Genomic DNA, 26,891 nt, shown 5'->3' on the forward strand with positions numbered 1-26,891 from the left:
AAGTTGTGTGAACTCTTACAGTGGTAGACTAGCAGATGTAGGGGAAAGTAGGTGTAACGGTCTACCCGATAGTAAGGTGCTAGCGCTTCTGAAAGACTATGTCTCGGTCATCCGTTTCTCAAACACCATGTAGTGCGAGAATCCCAATGGAGGAGATCGAGTCTTGTGGGGAAAAGTGCGCAAACCTCTGCAGAGTGTATAAACTAATCATGGTTAGTCGTGTCCCCGGTTATGGACATCTTGAGTATCTAGTACTTGGATTATCAAGTGAATGTCATCATGTTACTCTAATTAATTTTGTTGGGTTTTAATGATGATGCTTAATTGGGATTGAGAGGGTGTCTACACTCTTAGTGTTTAACAACTACCATGATAGTTAAATAAAATTTATTCCTTTGCATTAGGGAAAAATTGGCTTTAGGCAAAACTGTAACCATAGAGCTTTCCACCAGCCAAATATGCATATAGTATATCCTATATCTTTCATTGCTCTCTATGTGTTACATTGCCAGCATATTCCATGTGCTGACCCGTTTCGGGCTGCAACGTTCATGTCGCAGACTTTTCAGACGGCGAGTAAGGTGCTTTTAGGTTGTGGTTCTATACTCAGTGATGCCATTGGAGTTGATGGACTCACTTATCTTCCAAGCCTTCCACTGTTATCGTTATTAGATGGCCTTAAGCCATATTTATTGTAATAAGTTCTCTTTTGAGACACTCGATGTAATAAGTGTGTGATTGCTACTCTGTTATAAATCCTTCAAGTACTGTGTTGTGTTAGCATTACTGATCCAGGGATGGCACCTGAGCACAGAGATTGGACCGTTTGAGGTCTGGTCGCTACAAGATGGTATCAGAGCACACACTGACTGTAGGACACGACCACTTAGCTAAAGCCCTAGATCACTACTCACTCTCTTCTCATTCTGACCTCTCATCTTTTCTACTCTTTTAGGATGGCAGATGCAAGGAACAAGTTCACGCAACCGGATGAAGATACACCCTTTGGACGTCACTTGAAGGAAGTCACTAGATACCTGAACATAGGAGTACCAAGCTTCACCGGAACCTACAACGCCACTTTACCTGAAGAGGAGCGCTGGATGATTCAAGTTCAAGTTCCAGGAAGGACGTTCATGCCAGTCACTGAGCCCATAGAGTTTTCCTTTGATGCACCAACTTGGAATCTAGGAAAGAGCATGGCAGCTCACATCACCATGGGACGCATTGGACAAGTTTACCACAATGATCTCAAGGATACTATTTACCAGATTTGTGGGTGCCGAGATGAGCACTGGGAGATGATCAGCACCAGGAAGGATAGATCAGTTATAGCTTTTATCCAGGAGTTAAACCAGCATATTCGACGTTAGGAGAACCAGATGTGCACCGACATGATAGATCTGAAGAAGGCGAGGACAAGAATCAAGGAACTAGAGGAAGAACTCAAGGCTACACGTGAAGATTATGAAGAGGAAATCGAAGTACTAGTGGATAAGAATGCTGACCTAACAATGAAGACCGGAATATTTAAGGGAGGCCCTACACCAGTAGAAGAAGACGAAGAACCCAAGGAGATTCGCCCGAAAGAATACATCATCATCGACGACACCGACTCGGATCCAGATGATAGTGATGATGACTATGTGGATGAAGCTGGAGTAGATATCATGGAGTCTGCAACCGAAGAATATTTCTAGTAGACCACCCCAAAAGTAGTAGTAGTCCACCATGTAAATATAGTAGTCCGAGCACTTTTGCGATAGTTAGATCGATTGTATGCCCTTGTTTGATTGAATGAAGTGAATTTTTGATTTTGCCTCATGTGCATATGGGTAGTGTTTTCTCTCTAGACCCCTCTCTATTCTTAAATCTCATCTTTTCTAAACCCTCAGATGCCTCCGAGACGTGACCCCGGATTTACCTTCCCACCGGAGCTCACCCAGTTGATCCAGCAGCAGAACACATTGATGCAGTTGCTAGTCCAGAATCAGAATCAGGGGAACAACAACAAAAACCCACCACCACCACCACCACCTGTTGATCACTTAGCCCGTTTTCTTAGGCTGAATCCGCCGGTGTTTTCCAGTAGCACCGAGCCGATAGTAGCAGACGATTGGCTCTGCAAAACAGCAAGGGAGTTGACCACGGCAGGATGCATAGATGCGGAAAAGGTGAAGTTTGCCGCACATCAGCTTGAAGGACCCGCAGCATCATGGTGGGAGAATTTCACCGCCACTTTCCCTGTCGACACTGTCACATGGGACCAGTTTCAGCAGGCTTTTCATACTGGCCATGTTTCAGTAGGAGCTATGGCCATGAAGAAGCGAGAGTTTCACAACTTGCGGCAAGGAGGACGGACAGTTGGCCAGTATGTGGAGGACTTTAGTAAGCTAGCACGTTATGCCCCAGATGATGTTGCTACGGATGCAGCTAAGCAGGAGAAGTTTCTGGAAGGACAGAATGATGAGCTGAGCATGCAGTTGATGGTAACAACCTTCAACAACTACCAGGAGTTGGTAGATCATGCTCTCATGATTGAAGGGAAGCAGCAGCAGATTGAGAACCGCAAGAGGAAGTATGGACAAGGGGAGTACAATTCAGGAGCTCAGCAGAAGCCACGTTTTACCCCTAGACCGGGAGGACATTTTCAGCATACCCATGGAGGAGGTAGCTCGCACAATCACAATGGCACCAAGAATGGTAATGGGAATGGAGGAAGCAACGGCCAGAACCGCACCAACCCATCAACCCCAGCCAAGAGAGACCTGAGCCAAGTCACTTGTTTCAAGTGCCAGAAGACCGGACATTATGCCAATGAATGTCCTGAATCCCAGAATGGAAATGGCAATGGAAGCTCTGGGAAGAAGCCGAACCCTTTCAATAGGGGGCAGGTGAACCACGTTAACGTGGAGGAGGTTGAAGAGCAGCCGGATGCAGTAATCAGTAAGTTTTTGGTTAAGTCATTTACTGCACTCATTCTTTTTTATACTGTTGCATCGGATTCATACATATCAAGGGGATTTGTGGATAAGTATAATCTGCCCACCAAAGTTCTTAGAACACCTATGTTAGTAAGTTCACCAGGAGCAGAGTATATGGCTAGCAAGGGATGTTTTCAAGTGCCATTGAGTATAGGTAGGCATGTGTTTCCCTTGGATTTGATCATTTTGGAATCACAAGGTTTGGATGTAATCCTGGGTATGGATTGGCTATCGATGTATGGAGGAAACATCGATTGCGCCAGTAAGTCAATTTTGCTTAACACCCCAGAAGGGAGAAGGATCAAGTATGTATCCCGGCATGTGCCAAAGAGGACTCAAGTAAATTGCTTAACAGGAGTTGTGCAGGAGGAAGTACCAGTAGTGAAGGATTTCCCTGATGTATTTCCAGAGGAGTTGCCAGGCATGCCACCGGATAGAGATATTGAGTTTTTGATTGAGCTTTTGCCAGGCACAGGGCCAATATCTAAGAGACCATATAGGATGCCCGCAAACAATTTGGTGGAGATTAAGAAGCAGATTAAGGAGTTACTGGATAAAGGTTATATTCGCCCAAGTTCTTCGCCTTGGGGATCGCCAGTACTTCTAGTGGATAAGAAGGATGGATCGTTAAGGATGGTTGTTGATTATCGAGGATTGAATGAAGTAACCATCAAGAACAAGTACCCAATACCGATGATCAATGATCTGTTTTATCGATTGCAAGGAGCTAAGGTATTTTCCAAGATCGATCTACAATCAAGATACCATCAGTTGAAGATTCGAGAACAAGATATACCTCAGATGGCTTTTACCACCAGGTATGGGCTGTACGAATATACCGTTATGTCATTTGGTCTGACTAACGCACCTGCATATTTCATGAACATGATGAACAAAGTGTTTATGGAGTTTTTGGATAAGTTCGTCGTGGTGTTCATTGATGATATCCTGGTATACTCGAAGAATGAAGAGGAGCATAAGGAGTATTTGTGTTTGGTACTTGGTAAGCTCAGAGAACATCAGTTATATGCCAAGTTTAGAAAATATGAGTTTTGGTTAAAGGAAGTTGGATTTCTCGGACACGTTATAACTGGAGAAGGTATAGCAGTAGATCCCACCAAGGTTGACACTGTGACAAATTGGGAAGCCCCAACAACAGTTGGAGAGATCCAGAGTTTTCTTGGACTCGCAGGATACTACCGGAGGTTTATTGAGAATTTCTCAAAGATTGCGAAGCCTATGACGGAGTTGTTGAAGAAGGATACCAAGTTCATATGGACCGAGGAATGTGAGGCCAGTTTCCAGGAGTTGAAGAAACGTTTGGTTACATCACCTGTGTTAATTTTGCCAGTTCAGACCAAGGATTATGAGGTGTATTGTGACGCTTCACGTCGAGGACTTGGAGCAGTGCTTATGCAGGAAGGAAGAGATGTTTCCTATGACTCACGACAGCTTAAGCCTCATGAGTTAAATTATGCCACGCATGATTTGGAGTCAGCAGCCGTAGTGCATGCATTGAAGACTTGGAGATAGTTTCTCATTGGAAATCATTATGAGGTGTACACAGATCACAAGAGTTTGAAGTATATTTTCACGCAGAAGGAGTTGAATCTCGGACAAAGGAGATGGTTGGAGCTCATCAAGGATTATGATATGAGATTGCATTATCACCCCGGAAAGGCTAACGTAGTAGCCGATGCGCTGAGTCGTAAGAGCCATGTCAACACACTAATGATGGGAGATTTACCAAGGGAGTTAGCCGAGAATCTTCGTGAGCTATGTTTGGAGATAGTTCCGAGAGGCTATGTAGCAACATTGGAGATTCAGTCTGCATTGATGGATAAGATCAGAGAAGCCCAGAAAACTGACAAGGAGATCGCTTCTATTAAGGAGAAAATAATCAAGGGAAAAGCTAAAGGATTTCGTGAGGATGAGCACGATACCTTATGGTTTGAAGACCATGTTTATGTGCCTAATGACTCGGAGATCAGGAAGTTAATTCTGCAAGAAGCCCATGATTCACCATATTCGATTCACCCAGGAAATACCAAGATGTATTTGGATTTGAAGGATATTTTCTGGTGGACTGGAATGAACAAGGATATTGTGGAGTATGTAGCAGTCTGTGATGTATGTCAGAGAGTAAAGGAAGAGCATCAGAAGCCAGCAGGATGGAAGTGGGATAAGTTAGGCATGGATTTTATTACGGGATTGCCCAGGACTCGTTCAGGCTATGACTCAATTTGGGTTGTAGTCGATCATTTGACAAAGGTAGCTCATTTCATTCCAGTGAAGACTACCTATACCAGTGCAAAGTTAGCAAAGATATACATGACCAGGATCGTATGTCTCCATGGAGTTCCAAGGAGCATTGTATCAGATAGAGGAACCCAATTTACCTCAAAGTTCTAGAATCAGTTGCATGAAACTTTGGGTACCAGGCTGGAGTTTAGTACAGCTTTCCATCCGCAGATAGATGGACAAACCGAGAGAGTCAATCAGATTTTGGAGGATATTCTAAGAGCATGTGCGCTAGATTACGGATCTAGTTGGGACGAGAATTTGCCATATGAAGAGTTCTCTTATAACAATAGTTATCAATCCAGTTTGAAGATGGCCCCTTTCGAAGCCTTGTACGGAAGGAGGTGTAGGACCCCATTGTCATGGGATGAGGTTGGAGACCGCTAGTTGTTTGGACCGGATCTGATTAAGGAGTCTGAACAGAAAGTAAAATTGATTCGCAATAGGCTCAAGGTAGCCCAATCTAGGCAGAAGAGCTACGCAGATTCAAAACGCAAGGAGACAGTTTACGAAGTTGGAGATTGAGTTTATCTTCGAGTATCTCCACTCCGTGGAGTTAAGCGCTTTGGAGTTAAGGGAAAGTTAGCGCCACATTTTGTAGGACCATACAAGGTTTTGGAGCGTATGGGAGAAGTAGCCTACAAGTTGGAGTTGCCCGAAGGATTGTCAGGAGTTCATGACGTGTTCCACGTTTCCCAGTTGAAGAAGTGCCACGCAGAGATGGCTGATATACCGCTGAGAGACACAGTGCCGCTGGAGGCGATTCAGTTGGACAGTGATTTGACTTATGAGGAGAAGCCAGTCAAGATTCTTGAGTATGTCAGCCGAGTCACCCGCAGCAAGGTTATTAAGTTTTGCAAAGTTCAGTGGAGCCACCACACGGAGGATGAAGCCACCTGGGAATGAGAGGAAGATTTGCTGAAGGACCACCCTCACCTATTTTCTAGCCAACCCGAATCTTGAGGGCGAGATTCATCTTAAGGGGGGTAGGTTTGTAACATCTCAAATTTTCAATTTGGAATGTTATACACTAGATCATCATTGCATATCATATTTTATTGCATTTTGGTTGATCCTATAAATTCTACGCAACTCAAGGACCCTCGGAGAGAGTTGGGGATTTCGTTATTTTCATATTTGAGTTCTCTCAAATTTTAAAAATAGGATCATTTGATTTTATTTATTTTATCTTCAATTATTTCTATTACAAAAATATGAGAGAGGGAATAAAATGACTTTCCCAAAATAAAGAAATATTGAGGATTTAATAAAAAAATCAAATAAGATTTATTTTGGTTTTATTTGCTTTTTATTCTAATTTAGGAAAAATGCGCGTTTTTCAAAATTGCATTTAGGCCCCAAATAAATGTTCATCCTGTGCGGCGTGATTTTAGAAGCCGGGGAAAATTTATTACGGGATTTTTGGAGTCCGTTTATCATTCCTTTTGTTTCTGAGCGTAACTATTTAAAAAAACGCGAACCGACCTATCGGGCCGTGTCCGACCCGGACACCTGGCCCGGCCGGCCTTATAAGCCGGGGGGAGCCCAGCCGAGCCACCCACAAACCCTAGCGCGCCCCACCGCGCCGCCGCCCGCCGACCTCGCCGCCCGTCGTAGCCGCCGCCTCGCCGGAGGTTGACCCCGCCCCGCCGCCGGTTTTTCTCGAAAAACCGTTTGGTTTTTCGTTCGGTTTTCCGTCGGTTTTTCGTTCGGTTTTTTTAGATTCATTTTTTTAATTGATCGGTTTTCCCATTTATTTAATTAGCGAGTGTTCGCTCATTCGTTCGCTTTAATGAACGCGTTCATCGTTTAGATCCAGATAACGGACGGTTCGTCGCTTTCTTTTTCTCGGACTAAATCCGCGATTTTTCTGATCGCGATTTCTGATCCGATTTTCGTTCTAGTTTAACTTTTCGCTCGTTTATCGGAATCAGGCGATTCAAGCACCTGGAGTTTCGTCTCGAAACCCTCTTTCCATTTAACCAACTCAAACAAGTTTTTGCCTTTGTAAAAATTGCCCTAGATCCAGAATAGTAAACGAAGCCTGTTTCTTTTGCTGTTTGTCTTTCGTTGCTTCGTTCGATTTGGTTCTTTTTGCCAACCGGAGTTCTGAAGTTGAACTATGTGGTTAGATCTCTTATTCGAGTTTTAGCTGTGCATTAGTCGAGTACTTATTGTATGCTTGTTTGTTTGCGATAGAGTACCCGGAGTGCGCCGCTTGCTACTTCAAATCGCTAGGTTTCGCGGATCATCAGCAAGGCAAGTAACACTTTGATCATACCTCCTACTACCCATGTTTTTACTGCATTAGATCAATCCTCACACATTGCATGATTAGGATCTAATTAATTGTGGGTTTGGGAAGTAGTTGAGGTAGTACCTATTACCTGTTTATTATCAAACCTTTGGGAGTTACTTCTACGTTTGCTTATTATGCCATGCTATGCTAGTAGACGTGGATTGGGTGAGTGAAATCCATGGAAGATGTGAGATTGTTAAATTAATGGTTTATCTAAGGTGGCAACTTAAATACACATCTGGGGATTGAGGCACCTGGGTATTCCAGCGATTGCCTGTTTTCTTTTGGACCGCCACCCAGGCTTAAAGGGATCATGAGATTATTCATGCTAGAAACTTCCGTGTGCAGCCACAAGCTACTATGGGCTCTAGCATAGTTGACTAAGTTGTGTGAACTCTTACAGTGGTAGACTAGCAGATGTAGGGGAAAGTAGGTGTAACGGTCTACCCGATAGTAAGGTGCTAGCGCTTCTGAAAGACTATGTCTCGGTCATCCGTTTCTCAAACACCATGTAGTGCGAGAATCCCAACGGAGGAGAACGTGTCTTGTGGGGAAAAGTGCGCAAACCTCTGCAGGGTGTATAAACTAATCATGGTTAGCCGTGTCCCCGGTTATGGACATCTTGAGTATCTAGTACTTGGATTATCAAGTGAATCTCATCATGTTACTCTAATTAATTTTGTTGGGTTTTAATGATGATGCTTAATTGGGATTAAGAGGGTGTCTACACTCTCAATGTTTAACAACTACCATGATAGTTAAATAAAATTTATTCCTTTGCAGTAGGGAAAAATTGGCTTTACGCAAAACTGTAACCATAGAGCTTTCCACCAGCCAAATATGCATATAGTATAGCCTATATCTTTCATTGCTCTCTATGTGTTACATTGCCAGCATATTCCATGTGCTGACCCGTTTCCGGCTGCAACGTTCATGTTGCAGACTTTTCAGACGACGAGTAAGGTGCTTTTAGGTCGTGGTTCTATACTCAGTGATGCCGTTGGAGTTGATGGACTCACTTATCTTCCAAGCCTTCCGCTGTTATCGTTATTAGATGGCCTTAAGCCATATTTATTGTAATAAGTTCTCTTTTGAGACACTTGATGTAATAAGTGTGTGATTGCTACTCTGTTATAAATCCTTCAAGTACTGTGTGGTGTCAGCATTACTGATCCAGGGATGACACCTGAGCACACAGATTGGACCGTTTGAGGTCTGGTCGCTACATGGCTCCCCTGACCAACTTCTTTCGCCTATATATACTCATATACCCCGAAAACATCCGAGAGCACCACGAAACCCTATTTCCACCACCCCAACCTTCTGTACCCAAGAGATCCCATCTTGGGGCCTTTTCCGGAGCTTCGCAGGAGGGGGGATCGATCACGGAGGGCTTCTACATCAGCACCATAGCCTCTCTGATGATGTGTGAGTAGTTTACCACAGACCTTCGGGTCCATAGTTATTAGCTAGATGGCTTCTTCTCTCTCTTTGGATCTCAATACAAAGTTCTCGTCTATTCTCTTGGAGATACATTCGATGTAATTCTTTTTGTTGTGTGTTTGTCGAGATCCGATCAATTGTGGGTTCATGATCAAGATTATCTATGAACAATATTTGGTTCTTCTCTGAATTCTTCTATGTATGATTTGTTATCTTTGCAAGTCTCTTCAGATTATCAGTTTGGTTTGGCCTACTAGATTGATCTTTCTTGCAAAGGGAGAAGTGCTTAGCTTTGGGTTCAATCTTGTGGTGTCCTTTCCCAGTGACAGCAGGGGCAGCAAGGCACGCATTGCATTGCCGTTGAGGATAAAAAGATGGGGTTTATATCATATTGCTTGAGTTTATCCCTCTACATCATGTCATCTTACCTAATGCGTTACTCTCTTCTTATGAACTTAATACTCTAGATGCATGTTGGATAGCGGTCAATGTGTGGAGTAATAGTAGTAGATGCAGAATCGTTTCAGTCTACTTGTCGCGGACGTGATGCCTATATACATGATCATGCCTAGATATTCTCATAATTATGCACTTTTCAATCAATTGCTCGACAGTAGTTGTTTACCCACCGTAATACTTATGCTATTTTGAGAGAAGCCACTGGTGAAACCTATGGCCCTCGGGTCTATTTTCCATCATATAAGTTTCCAATCTATTTTACTTTGCAATATTTACTTTCAATCTATATCATAAAAATACCAAAAATGTTTATCTTATTATCTCTATCAGATCTCACTTTTGCAAGTGGCCGTGAAGGCATTGACAACCCCTTTATCGCGTTGGTTGCAAGGTTCTTATTTGTTTGTGTAGGTGCGAGGCGACTTGCGTGTAGTCTCCTACTGGATTGATACCTTGGTTCTCAAAAACTGAGAGAAATACTTACGCTACTTTGCTGCATCACCCTTTCCTCTTCAAGGGAAAACCAACACAGTGCTCAAGAGGTAGCAAGAAGGGTTTCTGGCGCCGTTGCCGGGGAGATCTATGCCAAGTTAAGTCAAGTCAAGACATACCAACTACTATCTTTTTGGCACATGAGTTCAGATTTATTATGAAAGAAGCCAAGGAAGTTTTTACGCACTATAGGGTGGATGCCGGCCGTCCACCCACAGAGGATATCCTTTTTAATCAGGAAGGTATTATGCTTTTACAATCTTTAGATAATGTTGCTTATAATGAAAACCTTAGGAAGAAGGTTCCTACCGATGTTCTAGTCAATAAAATTTCTGAGCTTAATGATAATTTTGCTATTTAGAACAACAGGCTAGGATTTTCTCGTGAACAAAGGCTCATGACTTATTTCCAAAAGAATGCTTATAATGATGAATTGGTTGTGCAATATAAGGGGCCAATGGAGGAACCCATACCTCCCGATCTTGATCTTGGGGACTTTTGTCCCATTAAATTTAGCCCTTTTGACTACTTTTTCTTGCCACAAAGAAAACTTGCTACTGAATGTAGGGAGTATGAGATGAGCTTTCGCAATTTGCCCAACTATTATTATGATAATACCTAGATCTATTCTTGTTTTTATGCCTAGCTAGGGGCGTTAAACGATAGCGCTTGTTGGGAGGCAACCCAATTTAATTTTTGTTTCTTGATTTTTGGTTCTGTTTAGTAATGAATAATTCATCTAGATTATGTTTGGATGTGGTTTTATGCTTTTAATTAGTGTTTGTGCCAAGTAGAACCTTTGGGAAGACTTGGGGGGAGTTTTTGCAATCTTGCTGTAAAAACAAAAACTTTAGCGCTCACGAGATTTGCTACCATGTTTTACTAGAGAGTGAGATTAGGTTGATTCTTTTTTCAGATGATTAATAGACAATTTCTCACGTCCACCAATTTATTTCAGAATTTTTGGGGTCACAGAAGTATTCGAAACCTACATATTACTACAGACTGTTCTGTTTTTGACAGATTCTGATTTTCATGTGTTGTTTGCTTATTTTGATGAATCTATGGCTAGTATCGGGGGGTATGAACAATAGAGGAGTTGGAATACAATAGGTTTAACACCAATATAAATAAATAATGAGTTCATTACCGTACCTTAAGTGGTGGTTTGTTTTATTATACTAAGGGAGCTCATGAGATTTTCTGTTGAGTTTTGTGTTGTGAAGTTTTCAAGTTTTGGGTAAATATTTGATGGATTATGGAATAAGGAGTGGCAAGAGCCTAAGCTTGGGGATGCCCAAGGCACCCCAAGGTAAAATTCAAGGACAACCAAAATCCTAAGCTTGGGGATGCCCCAGAAGGCATCCCCACTTTCGTCTTCGTCCATCGGTAACTTTACTTGATGCTATATTTTTATTCACCACATGATATGTGTTTTGCTTGGAGCGTCTTTTATGATTTGAGTCTTTGCTTTCTATTTTAACACAATCATCTTTGCTGTACACACCTTTTGGGAGAGACACACACGAATCGGAATTTATTAGAATACTCTATGTGCTTCACTTATATCTTTTGAGCTCGATAATTTTACTCTAGTGCTTCACTTATATCTTTTAGAGCACGGTAGTGGTTTTATTTTATAGAAACTATTGATCTCTCATGATTCACTTATATTATTTTGAGAATCCTTTAGAACAACATGGTAGTTTGCTTTGGCTATAAAATTAGTCCTAATATGATAGGCATCCAAGATTAGTATAATAAAAACGTTCATAAAAGTGCATTGAATACTATTTGAAGTTTGATACTTGATGATTGTTTTGAGATATGAAGATGGTAATATTAGAGTAGTGCTAGTTGAGTAGTTGTGAATTTGAGAAATACTTGTGTTGAATTTTGCAAGTCCCGTAGCATGCACATATGGTAACCGCTGTGTAACAAATTTGAAACATGAGGTGTTTCTTTCATTGCCTTCCTTATGAGTGGCGGTCGGGGACGAGCGATGGTCTTTTCCTACCAATCTATCCCCCTAGGAGCATGCATGTAATGCTTGGTTTTCTTGTATATTTTTGCAATAAGTATGTGAGTTCTTTATGACTAATATCGAGTCCATGGATTATACACACTCTCACCTTTCCATCATTGCTAGCCTCTTCGGTACCGTGCATTGCCCTTTCTCACCTTGGGAGTTGGTGCAAACTTCGCCGGTGCATCCAAACCCGTGATATGATACGCTCTATCACACATAAACCTCCTTATATCTTCCTCAAAACAGCCACCATACCTACCTATTATGGCATTTCCATAGCCATTTCGAGATATATTGCCATGCAACTTTCCACTATTTCATTTATTATGACACGCTTCATCATTGTCATATTGCCTTGCATGATCATGTAGTTGACATCATATTTGTGGAAAAGCCACCATGCATAATTTATCATACATGTCACTCTTGATTCATTGCCCATCCTGGTACACCGCCGGAGGCATTCATATAGTCATATTTTGTTCTAGTATCAAGTTGTAATCATTGAGTTGTAAATAAATAGAAGTGTGATGATCATCATTAATAGAGCATTGTCCCAAATAAAAAAGTAAGGGAGAAAGGCCAAATAAAAAAAGGGAAAGGCCGAAAAAAAGAGAAAAGAAATAAAAAGGAATAATGCTACTATCCTTTTTTCCACACTTGTGCTTCAAAGTAGCACCATGATCTTTATGATAGAGAGTCTCTTGTTTTGTCTCTTTCATATATACTAGTGGGAATTTTTCATTATAGAACTTGGATTGTATATTCCAACAATGGGCTTCCTCAAATGCCCTAGGTCTTCGTGAGCAAGCAAGTTGGATGCATCCGTTGAGCTTTCATACATTTATAGCTCTAATGCATCCGTCGCATGGCAATCCCTACTCCTTGCATTGATACCAATTGATGGGCATCTCCCTAGCCTGTTGATTAGCCGCGTCAATGTGAGACTTTCTCCTTTTTTGTCTTCTCCACACAATCCCCGTCATTATACTCTATTCCACCCATAATGCTATATCCATGGCTCACGCTCATGTATTGCGTGAAAGTTGAAAAAAGTTTGAGAGTACTAAAGTATGAAACAATTTCTTGGCTTGTCATCGGGGTTGTGCATGATGACATCATTCTTGTGTGACGAAAATGGAGCATGACCAAACTATATGATTTTTTGGGGATGAACTTTCTTTGGCCATGATATTTTGAGAAGACATAATTGCTTAGTTAGTATGCTTGAAGTATTATTATTTTTATGTCAATATTAAACTTTTGTCTTGAATCTTTCGGATCTAAACATTCATGCCACAATAAAGAAAATTACATAGAAAATTATGCTAGGTAGCATTCCACATCAAAAATTCTGTTTTTATCATTTACCTACTCGAGGACGAGCAGGAATTAAGCTTGCGGATGCTTGATACGTCTCCAACGTATCTATAATTTTTGAGTGTTCCATGCTATTATATTATCTATTTTGGATATTTAATGGGCTTTATTATACACTTTTATATTATTTTTGGGACTAACCTACTAACCAAAGGCCCGGTGCAAATTGGTGTTTTTTTGCCTATTTCAGTGTTTCACAGAAAAGGAATATCAAACGGAACCCAAACGGAATGAAACCTTCGGGAGAGTGATTTTTGGAACAAACGCAATCCAGGAGACTTGGAGTGGACGTCAAGGATGCATCGAGGAGGCCACGAGGCAGGGAGGCGCGCCCAGGCGGGCAGGCGCACCCCCCACCCTCGTGGGCCCCTCGTGGCTCCCCTGATTGACTTCTTTCGCCTATGTATACTCATATACCCTGAAAACATCTGAGAGCACCACGAAACCCTATTTCCACTGCCGCAACATCCTTTTTCGGAGCTCCGCCTGAGGGGAGGATCGATCACGGAGGGCTTCCACATCAACACCATAGCCTCTCTGATGATGTGTGAGTAGTTTACCACAGACCTCCGGGTCCATAGTTATTAGCTAGATGGCTTCGTTTCTCTCTTTGGATATCAATGCAAAGTTCTCCTCGGTTCTCATGGAGATCTACTCGATGCAATTCTTTTTGCGGTGTGTTTGTCGAGATCCGATGAATTGTGGATTTATGATCAAGATTATCTATGAACAATATTTGGTTCTTCTCTGAATTCTTTTATGTATGATTTGTTATCTTTGCAAGTCTCTTCGAATTATCAGTTTGGTTTGGCCTACTAGATTGATCTTTCTTGCAATGGGAGAAGTGCTTAGCTTTGGGTTCAATCTTGCGGTGTCCTTTCCCAGTGACAGCAGGGGCAGCAAGGCATGTATTGTATTGTTGCCATCGAGGATAAAAAGATGGGGTTTATATCATATTGCTTGAGTTTATCCCTCTACATCATGTCATCTTGCCTAATGTGTTACTCTGTTCTTATGAACTTAATACTCTATATGCATGTTGGATAGCGGCCGGTGTGTGGAGTAATAGTAGTAGACGCAGAATTGTTTCGGTCTACTTGTCACAGATGTGATGCCTATATACATGATCATGCCTAGATATTCTCATAATTATGCACTTTTCTATCAATTGCTCGACAGTAATTTGTTTACCCACCATAATACTTATGCTATTTTGAGAGAAGCCACTAGTGAAACCTATGGCCCCCGTGTCTATTTTCCATCATATAAGTTTCCAATCTATTTTACTTTGCAATCTTTACTTTCAATCTATATCATAAAAATACTATAAATATTTATCCTATTATCTCTATCAGATCTCACTTTTGCAAGTGCCGTGAACGGATTGACAACCCCTTTATCGTGTTGGTTGCAACATTCTTATTTGTTTGTGCAGGTGCGAGGCGACTTGCGTGTAGTCTCCTACTGGATTGATACCTTGGTTCTCAAAAACTGAGGGAAATACTTACGCTACTTGGCTGCATCACCCTTTCCTCTTCAAGGGAAAACCAACGCAGTGCTCAAGAGGTAGCAGGGGTCCCGACCCCCCCCCCTCGGCTCGGCCTCATGCTACCGCATTGTTGCATGCTAGGTTTTGACAGGTGCAATGCGGTTTTCAATGATTAAATATTTAAAATACAAAAAATATCAAAATTTATTGATGAAGTTCAAATTGTAAAGACATAGAAGTTCGGGGGTTTGAAAAAACATCAGATGAACATGTCAAAAAAAGCAAATTATACAGGAGCAAAAATCTAGTAAGTTCAGGTTAAATACGTATTGAAGTGGTAACACTGTTGAAAGTATGCAACACATGTTACAAAAAAAATAAAAAGTATTCGTGCATATTTGGGACCAATCCCATGGTTCTCCACGGGGCAAACTCAAAACCAATTCAAAAAATTGAAAATTACAAAAATAAAACAAATAAATATAGAGCACAATGCTGCGCCGCCTTGCAATGTGGAAAGCGAGAAGTTCAATCACTAGTACCATAGAAGTCCAACTTCCACTACAGACCATGGATGATCCAAAAAACTATCCCCGAATATAGACTAAAATAAGGAATTAAAATAACAAAGATAATTAAAATAAGAAGTTCAAATAGTGATGATATAGAAGTCCAGGGTTTTGTAAAACCTCAAATTAACATGTTAAAAACAATTAGCATACAGAAGTTCAGGATAGTTATTAAGTGAAGTCCAACAAACTATTAGAAGTACGAAAACATACTAGAAAAAACAGAAAAATATATGCATATCCATCGGCCAATTAATTCCATGTTCGCTCATAGGACTCGGTCAAAAAATCAAAACCAATGCAAGAATGAAAAATGACAGAAAAAAGGAAAGAAATATAGAGGATTTGCTGCATTACCTTGCAACGAAGGAAAAGCAGAAGTTCAGGTATGACAACACAAAAGTCCAGCTTGTACAACGACCATTAGATGATCTAGGAAATATGAACGAACGAATTCGTCCAAAGCATAAAAGCCTCTGCGCCAGATTAGAACACGTCCGCACCACCTTGGAAATGATCTGGCAACTCCCTTTCCACAACAAAAATGTCCAGAGGGCAAATCTCAAAACCGCAAAAACACCCCGAGCAAAAGCCGCGGGAGTGCCAACATCAAATCGCCAGAAATCAAACCGTATGGACACTCCCGATTGAAATTGATGACTTAGTAAGCCTTGAATTTCACTAAAGTACGCAAATCAGCCAGCAAAATTTACAGAAATATGAGAAATCGTCAGAAGCGGAGGCCGCATCTCGGGCGGATGAAGAACACGGCTGAATTCAAATTTGTTTGAAATAACAAAAATGTATGCACCAAACTCGTACCAAAAGCTAATTCCCATCGTGCCAGAGCTTCGACAACATCCACAACAAGCATTAAACTTGTAACAGACACACGTTCATCACGAACCGAGAGCAAATCTGCCAATGATCGAGATTCCTATTTAAAACAGGTATTTAGTTGCTAAAAACCGTTTCCGGATTACACTCACATCACAAACAACACGACTGACCAGAAAAAATCGCGGGGGAAGCTATAGTTGTGAAGATAGCTCAAAGGCTAGGTTCCTACAAAGGGAAGTTCACGTTGTGTAACTCAGAAGTTCAGGTTGTGATATTCCCCGAGTGCTAGGTTGAACTTGAGCTAAAAAGTGTCCAAATAGGACTTGCGATATACCGTTGGAAAGCTGTGGACACTAGTGTCACAGTCTAGGTTGAATTTTTGGCAAAATGTACACGGTTCAAGAGCAGTTTTAAAAACCATTTTTCTTCATACAAAAAAATGAATCAAGCCTATTTCAAAACCGTTTATGAGGCAAATGATATGGTGTTGGATAGCTGCTGCAAATACACTCATTTCGCATGTAAAAGTTTTCCCAAATTCCATACGGTCAAAGGTGAATTTAAAAAATGGCAAAATTTCAGAAACCAAATAACTTGGTTCGTATTTTTGGGTTAATTTGAAAATGGCTAGTCCGATTGATGAAAATGATATGGTGTTGGAAAGCTAATGAAAATGCGCTTCTTTTTCATAGAGAAAGTTTTTTACAATTTTAAACTATTTAAACGTAAGTTTGTCAGAATGCCGCAAATGATATGGCGTTGGAAAGCTTGAACAAAAGAGAAACATTTATATGTAGATTGTTTTTTCCAATTCTTTATGGTTTTAAGTCAATTTTAAAAATGGCTTAAAATGATTTTTGGCCGTAATTTCTACAAAGTTTATCGGAATCGGGCAAATAATATACTATTGAAAAACTACAGAAAATGCAAAACTTTTTCATGTAGATGGTTTTCTCTGATTCCTAGCGTTTTCAAGTAATTTTGAAAATAGCGAGATCATGCGTTCTGCCTTTATCGTGAAACAAATTCTTCGAAAATGCACCGCATGAAGAACTTGAACTTCTCGGCATGTCTACTTGAACTTCACTTTGTTTTTCATGGGATTTTTTTGCTCGTATCTCTCCATCCTCTCACTGGAATTGAGCAAGTGATATACCGATGGAAACCTGCTGTAAACACGCAACTTTCTCGTGTTAATCATTTTTTCATACTCGTGATGGTTTAAAAGGTTTTCATCTAAAATTCATTATGTGTAGTAGCTGAACTTCCAGCTATTTTCACGTTAAACTTCTGAGACGTACACTACTACAGGATGTTGCTAACGCGACACTATGATCAGAGACCCTTCGACGAAACTATGTGCGATGCAATAATCGCAAACGATGGTGTAAGAAACATCAAAAAGGGTGCAAAACATTTATGATGACGGATGCATCAAACACGGTTCGGATTTTAGTTGCGTGTGCGATGTAGGGCATACGGTTCAGTTCAATTAACTATTTGCGATGAGGAGGAACAAAAGAAACAGCCAGCCAGATGGAGGTGTGTGCGATATACAGCATACAGTTCACTCGAATGAACTGTTTCTGATTAGGCAACACAAAAGAAACGGTCAGCCAGATCAAGGTGTGTGCGATATACATCATGCAGTTCACTCGGATGAACTGTTTGCGTTGAGACAAGAGAACAGAAACGGTCAGCCAGATTAAGGTGTGTGCAATGTATAACATACTATTCACTCGAATGACCTGTTTGTGATTAGGCAACACAAAAGAAACGGTTAGCCAGATCAAGGTGTGTGCGATATACAGCATGCGGTTCACTCGGATGAACTGTTTGCGTTGAGACAAGAGAACAGAAACGGTCAACTAGATTAAGGTGTGTGCGATGTACAACATACTGTTCACTCGAATGAACTGTTTGTGATTAGGCAACAGAAAAGAAACGGTCAGCCAGATCAAGGTGTGTGCGATACACGTCATCCGGTTCACTCAGCCTTGTCGTTAGTGTGTGACCTCTATGGCAACTGTTCTCTCCCCACTAGCCTCTTATTTACCGTGGCAACCATACACCGCCTCTTCGCCTTTCCCTCTTGATTTGGAACTGCTGTCGCACGCTCTTCATCCCTCCATTTGCCTTCACCCTTCCTTCTGCCATTGTTTGATCATCTTCTCCATGGAGGGAACAGGCCAGAAATGACCCTGTTATTCTTCCCCTAATCTGAAAGATGATGTGGTGGAGGAACTCATTGATCGGTGCAACGTCATCACCTCAGCTAGCATGGCAGGTTCGTTCAAGACCATTCTCGACTCAACTAATAACATCATTACAAGCAACCCAAGGGTCCAAGAGCGGTTTGATCTTCCCTATCTTGTTCGCCGTGACCCTGCTGACTGGCGCGGGGACGACGGAAGCCTCGCCTTGTGCAAGTTGATGCCGCTTGATAATGATACGTGTGATATTAAGATGCCATCGCTTGAGGGCAAGGCTTGGGCGGGCACAAATGAAGATTGGGTTGTTTATATTGGGTACAACTGCGAGTGGGAACTTGTGAATGTGTACACTCGTCACCGGGTTCTACTTCCAAAAATCTCAGACTGCCCAGAGGTTGAGCACACAGATGATCTACGTGAGTTCAAATATGATCATGGTAACTGTCGTCTACAGAATATAGCAATTTGTCGGGTTCCCAGACATTCTTGGGATTACACGAACTATGAAGTTGTTGCTATCCTCGACAAGCTTGTTGCCTTCCTTACTTCCATGCCTCGATGGATATTGCTCAAAAATCAATTTCTATACACAGATGAGTACTATGATGCAATTCAATACGAGGGTCTTGTGTTTGCTGCCACCACTCGTGGCACTGTTTTTGCATGGAATCATCATGCTTTCGGTATGTTTGTCTTCCACCATAATTATAATTGTTTCATACACATGCATGCGGGTTAGCTAGTCTCCCTTTACTAATTAATTAACCTTCTTGTGTTTCCAAGGTCCTGTGAACATTCCATCACCAATACTTGAAAAAAATTACAACCAAGGGGGAGATGATGATGCTGATGATCACGAGCATGAGGACGAGCAGGACCCATATACTCAGTGGCACCTCGAACTTATTCTAATGGATCACCTCTTCTTTTCTGTATATAAGGCACTGCTGATGTTACTAAGGAAGCAGGTGTTGTCTCGCATGGTCGCACTCTCCGGACCTATTCCAACATCTGTTGTAGGGTATTCGGGATGGATACTAGTGTACTAGTGCCAACACCTTCTCCTTGGTTCAGTATTGAAAGTCTTGGAAGAAACTCGCTCTTCCTTGGACAAAACTATCCAATGATGGTGAAAGGCGATCCAGCTACTGTTGACACAACGTTACTACCATTTATGAGAAGCCACTGTATCTATACCTCGGTCATTGCTATGCTTCCCTACCATTGCACTATGGGTCCTGACATAGCCTGCTTGAACCTGGATGATCAGTCCTGCGTCGGTCTCAAGATTGACAATAGCTGGCCCTTCCCAGAGAATCACTTCTGGTTCAAAGCAAGCTTTTCCAACATCGACGAGTGGTTGAGCTGAAGTTCATTTCATCGCTTTGTTATTTGTTGTGTGATAAAAACTTTACTTTACTAGAATGTTTTGTTGGTAATGATCTATAATCCAACGTGTATCCTTGTTGTCATTGTGGGTTGATGACTTGTTCTATGTAATCAATGGTACATTTTCATATGCGTCCATCAACTCACGCCTGCTAGTGGTGTCCTAAAATCATAGTGCTAGTGATTTTAGTTGCAAAAATAAGATAGTGCTAGTGATTTTTAGCTGCATATTTTGACAAATCACAGTGTTACAAGGTTGACAAATGGCGATGTTACAAGATAAACAAATGTCAATCTTTTCAGTTTGACAAATGGCAACATACCCAAAATGACAAATGCAAATCTTACCCAATTGTTTCTACGTGGTTGCACACGGGTCATGCAAAAGAACCGTTTGCGTTTAAGGGATGCAGAAATCCTGCTCGGCACATTTTCCCTTGGCTTCTTGGGTAAGCTATCGGTTTGCATACGAGTGTTCTAACTAAAATGTTTGCGATGAGTGTTTTATATTTAAAAACTATTGATGTTTTTTCAAAAGAAAATCGTTTGATAGGTCTGTACATTAAGAGAGAAAAATGCAAGTTCGTTCAAACCATATCTTTCATTCAGTCACGCTCCGAATTTATATTCATATGATCAAGAATTCGATATATACAGTATTAAACCCCAAAAAAAACTATTTCCGACGGCGGCGAAGGCGGCGTGCCAAGCTGTCGTTGTCGTTGTCGTCCTCCGGGATGTTGTTGTTGATGTCTTCAAGGCAGCACAAAATGTTCTTCACTTGTAAATCAAACATCATGTCGTCGCGCGATCGACAGGCGGGGCGCGGGAGGACGGCAACTGGCGCCGCTGAGAGGTAGCGGTCGACGGCAGCGTCCCATGCCATTGAGAGGGACACGCGCACAGGCACGAGCGCAGCGGGTGCAGCACAGGGGCGCAACACATGGGGACCAGCACCACGGTGGGCGGAGGGGCGCGCATAGGCACGGGCACGGGCGTGGCGGGTGCAACCAAACGCATGGAGGCCGGTGCCACGGTGGGTGGAGGGGCGCGCACGGGCATAGGCACGGGCGCTGGCGCTGGCATGTACACGAGCTCACGCGGGTCTACGGGGACCTCGCTGACGCCCGCGGCTTCCAGCTCTGTGATAGTGCCCGGCGACCAGCCCGTCAATGCTACAGGGATGGTCGCTAGCGCGGGCATGGGACGGGAGCTGGGACAGGAGCGGGGGCAGCAACCGCCGCAGCCAGCTCGTTCTGGGCCATGTCCATGAGGCCTCATTCGTCCTTATTTTCCATCTCCTCCGGCTCGGAGTCAACTTCACCAAACTTGAAGACTAGTGGCAGATGATCATTCTGCGCCATGGCGTTGGTGGAGGTCTGCGGGAGAGAGGGGAATGGGAGGCAAACAGTAAGGCCGCCAGTATTAAACAGCGGCTCGGGCGCCATTAATGGAGAGGAAGGCGGGTGACCATGGAAGACAAAGGGCTCGCTTCCCAGTGAGCCTGCGTAGCGTACAGCTCTCATGCTTCCCGGTGATCCTGTGCATTGGAGGACAGCTTGCACGCCTCTCGATCAGCCTGCGCACCGGACTCCGCTCGCACGCCTCCCGTTTAGTCAAGGTCAAGCAGCTATCCGCACGGCACCTCCTATAGCCATTAAAACGAAGACACGTGGCATCACGTGAATGGTTAACAGAACGCACATGATTTGAATTATACAACCATTTGAGATATTAAAGTGGCAACTATTTTTTTCAAAATTCCTTCGTTGGCTGTTATTCGAGTGCGCCTTCTCTCAAAATGGACACGAAAAATACCACAACATGTCGGGTGCCATTCCATGAAATCATGCCAAGTTTCATGAATTTCAGATGAATTTTGGATTTACTAGAATTTAAAAACAAAGTATCTCAACGTTTTGCCGGCAATCAACGGTGCCCTGGTGTTTGAAATTCATTCCAATTTCTTGCATGGGACCTAAGCATGCACCCAAGGACACATATTTGAATTTTCAACCAATTTATATGCATTAGGGCATGTGCATGTAGTTCAAATTTGAATTATGCACATAAATGCATTGAAAACTCAATTAATGCATAAAAATGTCCAAACGAACCCCGGAAAATCCCAAAAATTGACACAACACTCCTGTTGTTCTATTTTGACACGAGAAATTTTTTGAAAGCAATAAGAGGCAATGGACATCGTTTTGTCCCCAAAGGTGGGATGTTCCCTACCGAAACCATCACGCTTGTTGTGAGAAGCTCTGGTTTGTGAGAAGCATATCGCCAAACCTGGCCGAAATGGGACAACAAATTTACCACAGCATGTTGATGTTGCTCCATGATAACATGCCAAGTTTCATGAATTTCGGGCGAGGTTGGATTTACTAGAATTTAAAAACCAGGTATCTCAATGTTTGCAGCCGAATGACCGTGGCAGGGTGTTTGACATTCATTCCCATTTCTTGCATGGGACCTAAGCATGCACCCAAGGACATAGATTTGAATTTTCAACCAATTTATATGCATTAGAGCATGCCCATGTAGTTCAAATTTGAATTATACACATAAATGCATTGAAAACTCAATTAATGCATAATAATGTCCAAAGGAACCCTAAAAATCCCAAAAATTGACACAACACTCCTGTTGTTCTATGTTGACACAAGAAAAAAAATTGAAAGCAATAAGAGGCAATGGATATCGTTTCGTCCCCAAAGGTGGGACGTTACCTACAGAAACCATCCGGCTTGTTGTGAGAAGCTCTGGTTTGTGAGAAGCATATCCCCAAACCTGCCCCAAATGTGATAAAAACTTTACCACAGCATGTTGATGCCGCTCCATGATAGCATCCCAAGTTTCATGAATTTCGGATGAGCTTTGGATTTACTAGAATTTAAAAACTAGGTATCTCAATGTTTGCGGCCGAGTGACCGTGGCAGGGTGTTTGACATTCATTCTCATTTCTTGCATGGGACCTAAGCATGCACCCAAGGACACATATTTGATTTTTCAACCAATTTATATGCATTGGAGCATGTTCATGTAGTTCAAATTTGAATTATGCACATAAATGCATTGAAAACTCAATTAATGCATAGAAATGTCCAAACGAACCCCGAAACATCTCAAAAATTGACACAACACTCCCGTTGTTCTATGTTGACATGAGAAAAAAAATGAAAGCAAAAAGAGGCAATGGATATCGTTTCGTCCCCAAAGGTGGGATGTTCCCTACCGAAACCATCCGGCTTGTTGTGAGAAGCTCTGGTTTGTGAGAAGCATATCCCCAAACTTGCCCCAAATGGGACAGAAAAATTACCACGACATGTTGATGCTGCTCCATGATGGCATGCCAAGTTTTATGAATTTCAGACGAGCTTTGGATTTACTAGAATTTAAAAACCAGGTATCTCAATGTTTGCGGTCGAGTGACCGTGGCAGGGTGTTTGACATTCATTCCCATTTCTTGCATGGGACCTAAGCATGCAACCAAGGACACATATTTGAATTTTCAACCAATTTATATGCATTAGAGCATGTGCATGTAGTTCAAATTTGAGTTATGCACATAATTGCATTGAAAACTCAATTAATGCATAAAAATGTCCAAACGAACCCCAGAAAATCCCAAAAATTGACACAACACTCCTGTTGTTCTATGTTGACACGAGAAATTTTTTGAAAGCAATAAGAGGCAATGGATATCGTTTCGTCCCCAAAGGTGAGGCATTCCCTACCGAAACCATCATGTTTGTTGTGAGAAGCTCTGGTTTGTGAGAAGCATATACCCAAACCTGCCCCAAATGGGACAAAAAGTTTACCACGGCATGTTGATGCCGCTCCATGATAGCATGCCAAGTTTCATGAATTTCAAACGAGTTTTGGATTTACTAGAATTTAAAAACAAGGTATCTCAATGTTTGCGGCCGAGTGACGGTGGCAGGGTGTTTGACAGTCATTTCTATTTCAAGTATGGGACCTAAGCATGCACCCAAGGACAAAGATTTGATTTTCCAATCAATTTATATGCACTGGAGCATGTGCATGTAGTTCAAATTCGAATTATGCACATAAATGCATTGAAAACTCACTTAATGCATAAAAATGTCCAAACGAACGCTGAATAATTCCAATTCTTTTATGACAAACATATAGTTGCATGTTCACTGCAGATAAAAGGTCTAGCAATTCAAACACCATCCATGGCCGCTGTGACCCCATTATATAATTCAAATCAAGACAAAAAATCAAGTAGATCCCACACAGTTTATTAATTATTATAACCAACCGTGTGAGATGCAACACAAAATATCTTGGAGCACCGTCGGAGTATAGTACGCATATGGCTTACGCGAGAAGGTGCGACGGCTACAGTCCATAGCCCGCTTTGAATAAGGGACCATGTCTGATGACACTTTGCGCGACAGTTTTTTCGCTGAAGCGATTCCAAATTTTTGGCTTCCGCGAAAATATCTACCTCCCCGCCCCCTCCCCTTACCAAAAGCCACATTTCCCCTGTTTTTGCCTTCCTTTCCAAGTTGAAACCTTCACTCCTTTATTGCAGCGCCGCCTCCTCGCCGGCGACCCTCCTTCATGCTGCTCGGCCTCGCCTATCCAGGCAGGTAATCCACACCCGACCCCCATCCTCATCCTTCCACATCACACATGCCCCGACCGCCGGCGCGAGCGTGACACCTTCCACCAAAATCACCGACCCCTCCACCAAATAAGCGCCAGCCTAAGCCATGGTGCACACAGTATGGCCATGATCTCAAGGAGCATTTGGCAGCGGAGAAGCAAATCGTGGCCGCACGCGCGGATGAGGCCGCGATGGCTGCCATTCGTGCCGACCCGCAGATCTTGGAGGAGCACCTCATCGTCGAGGCCACCGTTGACGCCTCGCGGCCGACGCCACGATGTGGTTGGCTGCTTTAAACGATAGTTCGTGGCGTTTTCTCGAGGCCACCATCAGTGCTTTCGATAATGACTATGAGGTGTTTTCTCAGCGTGCACGTGCTTACCTTATCTCGAGAGCCAACAGGTTGGTGCCCGGAGTGGCTCAGGCAACTCACCACTACAACGAGGGCACCCATGATGCGGAGGCCTCACCCTCTTCCATGTCCAAGGAGCCAATCGTCATCGATATCTCCGATAATGAGAAGTGGCTTTTCTTATTAGCTCACTATAAGGACCCATGTTCAGTTTGCTAGCTACCGCCTTTTCTTAACAAATTCTAGTGAATTGTGCTATCTACTTTTGCCATGCAATCTTCTGCTATAGTGTATATGTTCTATATGTCGTGCAATGTGGTGTTCAGTTAACTGTTTGGTTCAATTCTGCAAATGTGATGTTCAATTCTTCAAGGTACAATATTTCCAAGTTGTTAAGCATGCTTTGTTTGGTTAACTGTCTGATCTTCCATTACGAGTATGTTATATTGTGCAATGTGGTGCTCAGTTAACGTTTGGTTCATTTTTTGTGGTGTTTAGTTAACTGCTTGGTTCAATTCTGCAATGCGATGTTCAATTATTGTGGCTGCATTCTATTATTGTATACCATGTGAGTAATAAATCGAATTTGGCTGCACTTAATACATGCGAAACATATACTAGTGCTATATTTCCTAGTTCTTAATCATGCTTGGTTTGGATAAATGGGTTTTTCATGTGGCTTGGATTAATCTGACGAATCTGCAATGTGCTTATTTATCATCAACATATTTTAATGATAGCATGCGAACCCTTACTTAACCTGATGACTAACTACCTTATATGTATTGCAGGGAAACAATAGGAAGCACTGAGGTTTACAAGATGGTACTAACTATTATACCTTGCCTTTTTTATTCCTTTGCCCCATTTCCAATATAGAGAATATATTTATGCACATCTTTGTTTTCAGGGTTCACTGATGATTACCTCACAAACCACCTCTGTGGTCAGGAGGCGAGGAAAGTTTTCATACAACACCCACGGTTCAATATTGAAGTGTTCCTGAAGAGGTCGAAGGATGGACGGTCAATCATTCACAGGCACTGGTCTAAAGTTGGAAAGACCTTCAACATGAATGAAGGCTCAATATTCGCCTTCTGCGTCAGCAGTTTTCCAGATGAGATGCATCTCTCTATGTACCGTCTATGATGCTAATTTCGAAAGGTTCTAGATGTTGCATGTGAAACTTGTTGCTGGTGTAGTTGTGTAATGGGGTAGCCGAGTGCTGAAGCTACATCATGTTGTACTCCGATGTATTTCAATTATGAAATCCTACTTCCTTAATATGGAAATGGAATATATTATGTCCTTAATATGAATGTCAATTAGATTAGTAAATGGATTATTAATAATAGGGCAATTAGCCCGCTAATTGGCCAATTAGCTTGCTAATTGGGTTTTCCTATTGCAAACGATTATTGAGAAAACACCGTGGGAGATGACCTCAAGCAACGCACACAATTTTTAGTAATAAACCGTGTTAGATCAATAAACAATCACACATGACATTCTTTTGAAAATTATTTACGTTACGCTACCTTGCACAAACGTTTTCCTTGGAGTGACTGTGTGGGATGTATATACGAACGGAAACGTTAGCGGGGACTAACTGTGTGGGATGTACTTACGACCGGAAACTATTTCGCCTGTATAATTGTATTTTTAGCACTACTGTACGTATAACCGTATTTGGTCACTCGTCGGTCGCACACGACCTCATGAGCGTGTGTGCCAGGAGGGCATATCCCCAACGGTTTCTGGGTCATGTAGGAAAGACCCCCCCTATCGCCCACACTCACTAGGTGACGGTTCCTAACACCGTCACCGAAAAGGGTTAAAACCCGTTTGTATAGCACCGACGTGTACTAGTGGTATTTTCATTTGTATTTTCTCATCCATTCGTCAATGGTACACGAATGCTATTCCTTTTGTACCAACATCTCTCACAATAATTTTTTATTATTTTCTCCGACACAGGACTTGAACTTATAGCAACAAAAAATTTGG

The sequence above is a fragment of the Triticum urartu genome, chromosome 3A, assembly GCF_056163025.1.
Source record: "Triticum urartu cultivar PI428250 chromosome 3A, HENAU_Tu73, whole genome shotgun sequence".
NCBI lineage: Eukaryota > Viridiplantae > Streptophyta > Magnoliopsida > Poales > Poaceae > Triticum > Triticum urartu.